The sequence below is a fragment of the Eumetopias jubatus genome, unplaced genomic scaffold (assembly GCF_037043125.1).
Source record: "Eumetopias jubatus isolate StellerSeaLion01/CBP00866 unplaced genomic scaffold, mEumJub1_p1.0 scaffold_17, whole genome shotgun sequence".
NCBI lineage: Eukaryota > Metazoa > Chordata > Mammalia > Carnivora > Otariidae > Eumetopias > Eumetopias jubatus.
Window position 1 is genome coordinate 25,032,886 of NW_028274823.1, and position 4,340 is coordinate 25,037,225.

Consider the following 4,340-nt stretch of genomic DNA (forward strand, 5'->3'; position numbering starts at 1 on the left):
CCTTTGCTTTCACACCAGCTGCAGACTTTAATTAAACTGTGGCAAGTCTGCTAAAGTTGGCGGGCTTTCCAGAGAAAACAAGGGCATCTCCTCCCAGGGCAGATCTTTCCCTGAGCCCTCCAGCTTGCATTTATTTTCCCAACTGTCTGGATTCGTGGCTAGAAACCTTGCATGACCTCACATCTCGTTTCCTCCTCCCTTTGTTCTCTTCTACTTAGCGGATTTCGCAGAAGTTCCTGAGCTGTGTATTACTGCCATGACTAACTCAAAGTAATATTTCATTGCTGTAATTATGGTAAATTACTACACTGGTTTGTCATTTTGATTCTTTATTTTAAAGCACCATTCATAGCCACAGGATAAAACCATCATATCTGTATTTATGGATTAAATTAATGCATCCCTTTATTATGGACAATGATAAAATGAAAGGTGAAAAGGAAGCACAATCTTATTAGGCTGTAGACAATGACAAATATATTATAGACCATCTCAAAATGCTCCTGAAATTCAGTGGCTATGTACACTGGGCTCTGCTTTCCACACCCGTCTTGGGATTACTAAACAGCATAGTACAGAGAGCTGAAACTCACAGGAAGCTCAGCACTGCTTATGTGGCAAGGTTACTTAAATACACCAGTTTTTTTTTTTTTTTTATTAAAAGACCATTTTCTTCTGCAAAGCTTATTTTGCAAGCTGCATCACTGGACTCTTTCCTTCCACCTTTATTTATATTTTATTTTATTTTATTTATTTACTTATTTATTGCAAGAGAGAGAGAGAGAGCCCAAGCAGAGGGGGAGGGCAGAGGCAGAGGGAGAGAGAGAATCCCAAGCAGGCTCCACACCCAGCATGAGGCCCGACATGGGGCTCTATCTTACAACCCTGAGATCATGACCTGAGCTGAAATCAAAAATCAGATGCTTAACTGAGCCATCCAGGTGCTCCAACTTCCACCTTTACATAATAGCAGACAGTTTATAGGAAAATTCTAGAAAACGTTTATGTAAATATACTGCCACCTGAATAAATGAGAAGGTTCAATGACTAGACAAGTGACTCCTTCTGCTGAGGAGTGATAATACTGGAAACAGGGGTAAGGATACTGGGAAACGCTGAAGAAAAGGTTTTCACCCAAAGAGGTGAGATCAGGAGGTCCAGGAGAGCAAGAATTGAAAGAAACTTCACTGGATAGAAGTAATTTCAATAAATAGTCACTGAGTATCTACCATGTGTCTGGCATTTAACTAGGCATCAGAATGTAGCTATAATTACATAAGAGAGAAATGGGGCCTGTCTGCATGATGTTTAAAGAAAGAAAAGAGACACATTAAATCAATAGTCTTTAAATAGCTGATTATATTTAGAATTTGTAGAAGTTCTATTAAAAAAATAAACAAAAAACCAACACAGGATATAGTTACCTGGCAAGGGAGATACCATGATCACAAAGGTGGTTTTTCAGGGTGAGTCTTACCCACTAGGATAAGACTCCAAATGTGCTGACCTGTGATTTCCCCAAATGTGGGAAACTCCACCGCATAATTTGTGGTAGTAGGGGACTGCATTTGTGATTTCCCCTGTTTAGTTCTGGCCAAGGAAAGAACGTTTCATTTTGTTTTGGTGTGGGTTTTTGTTTAAGCCTGAGCCCTTGTTGGGTCATTTTTGAAGAAAATTAATTTGTTTAGGAAGCTGAAAACAAACATAGGATATTATGAAAGCACATCACAGGATGGGGGTTGTTTTGTCTGGTTGAAAAACTCAAAGAAAACCCCCCCCGAAGAAGCTTGAATTTTCAAGCCTACAAATGAGTTAAGGCTTCGCACAGACTGTTCCCTCTGCCTGGAACTCCTCTCTTCCCTACACATGGCCAAGGACCTAAGGTGGGAGGAAGCCTGATGAAAGTGAAGAGCAGTGAGCTTGGAGGACAGTGATGAAGGAGAACAGGGCCATGGGATGAGGGGGTCAGGTGGGTCTTAGGAAGATCGTGCCAGGAACTCACATACCACGTGAAGTTTGAATTTTATTTTCAGAACAAAGAGAAGCAACTTAAACATTTTAAGCAGATGAATAACATGATGAACTTGCAATTTAAAAAGGTGCCCTCTTTTGAGAACAGGGCACTGGTAGAAGAGCAGGTTTGGAACAATTTGAAGATAACCTCACTGGCATCGAGAGCCTGCTATGTGACAAGCAGTGCAGTCTGTGTATAGTTAACTCTCTTAACCTTTGCCTCTGTTCCATGGGGCAGGGATTCAAGGCTGGTTTCATGGGCAAAGGCTCCATACTCAGCTCAGTCAAAAAGTGCCTGACACTCAGAAGGGCTCTGCACTGGGGGCTCAAGGCTCTGTGGTGCCTGTCTTGAAATTCCTAGTAATTTGGTTATTGACTATATTTTGTAAGCAGAATTCAGTGGGACAATGGAGCATGCACGGGGGCTGGGAGCCTCAGCTCATACACGGTCCTGCCACCCCAGCCTCTCTGCCTCAGCTGCCTGCTCCCAGCACCCTGGGCCCACCCAGACCTCCCCTACTCTATCCTGGCCCCATGACCACTGACAGTCTCCCTGCCCTGGGCAGTGACCCAATGGTGCTGGTCTGAAAAGACCTTCATCCCACCATCATCCATTATCCAGGGCAGGGGCCGCCCTTCCTCCAGCATGTAGGATGGAGCTCAGGCACACGGTGGCAGCCGTCCCTGCTCACTGCCTGGGGCTGGCAGCAGCCCCCATGTGTTTGGTGCATGACCTGTCAAGGACAATCTTCTCACTTACCCTGATTCAGGTAGCAGACATAGTTTAGATTTAGAACTCTGTCTAATGCCTGTTTATGAAATTCAGACCTATAGACAGATAGGATAGATTCTAGATAGATAGATGGAGTTCTAAATCTAAATTATGTTTCATAAGAAAATCTGGAAGCTGATTCACATGTCAAGGACCTTGGGGATCTTTTTGATGGGAATGATCAAATTAATAACAAACATATTGAACACTTTTTATATGGCGGAACTAAATCTAAGCTCATCACATGCACTATCTCAAAATATTCTATAACTAACCTTAAAATCTGTTGTTAGCTCCATTTGACAGATAAAGGGTCAAGTCCTAGAGAGTTAAGTAACTTGCCCGAGACAACACGGCTTCATTTGCAGAAATAAGATTTAATACAAATCGAGGTAAATTCCAGGCCACAGCTCATTAGCAGCTTGGGCACCAGTTCCAATCAACCCAGCCTGCCCTTTTACCGAGTTGGGAAGAGCAAAGCCAAAGAGCCTAGAAAGTTTCCTAAATGCTTAGAGGGTAATAATTGGACAATCAATACTAGAACACTGTCTGTTTCTTAATGCAAAACTCTTTGCTTTATAAATAACATCGGAAGCCCTGCATAGCCATTGACTTCGGCTTTACCTGAGAGCATTTCTGCTAACAAGAGTTAAGAACCCACTTTGTCTGTGTCCACAGCTTGTAGGGTTGCGAGGTAGAGCCCCTCTTCATTAGTTCACCTTGGGAGGAAGGAGGGCATCAGTAAACTGACCAGTGAGTGGTACTTCCCAGAGTCCTCTGGGCCCAGAGCAAGTCCCCTGATGAGTGGGACAGCTGGGCTCTCCAGGACTCTCGAGGCAATGCCCTGGCCCAGAAATTGCCAGATGAGTGTGATGTAGCTTTCCTTTCAGGGGCCATGTTGAGGTGAGTACACTGACGAGGAGCCTCTAACTTCTATGCCCTTGTATCGACCCCACCTTCATGTAGACAAGCAAGAATAAACACAAAACAAGCAAACATACAAAACAAATACGAAGGATATAGATCACGGCTTATGGACCTGTAATAAGTTCCCAAAAGGCCCCATGAATACACCAACTCAACTTGTCATAACCATTCATTCATTCATTCATTCATTCAGTGATTTTTAAAAAATATGTATGTGTATGTATTGCCTTTCTACTAGGTACCACACCATGTTCTGGGTGTTGGGGATTACAGCAGGAAACAGAGCAGAAAATATAATGCTCTTCTGGATCTGATATTCTAGTTAGGAAGTGACATGATACTTAAATATATAATATGTCTATTGGTGATCAATGTCATGGAGAAAAGTAAGCAGATAAACACAAAAGGGAATGCAGGGCAGCAAGTAAAGCGCTTATTTTCATAGGGGATCAGGGAAAGCTTATCTCTCTGTTCTATTTGGGCAAAAACCTGAAAGCAGTAAAGGGCTAAGCTACCTACTTAGCCGAGGGAAGAAAGCTCCAGAAAGCATTCCAGCAAAGGGCAAAACCCCTGAGGCCAAAGCTTGTTTATCATGTGCAAGGAAGTGTAAGGAGGCCAGCGCGGCTGG

At 43.1% G+C, this 4,340-nt stretch overlaps 1 non-coding gene across 1 annotated transcript; it reads left to right on the forward strand.

The window, feature by feature from the left end:
• The first annotated feature begins 1,416 nt into the window (after window positions 1-1,416).
• On the forward strand, window positions 1,417-1,583 carry LOC114205501 (U1 spliceosomal RNA). The gene has a single exon (XR_003608398.1). It is a non-coding gene; the product is annotated as a U1 spliceosomal RNA (small nuclear RNA).
• Window positions 1,584-4,340: the final 2,757 nt, after the last annotated feature.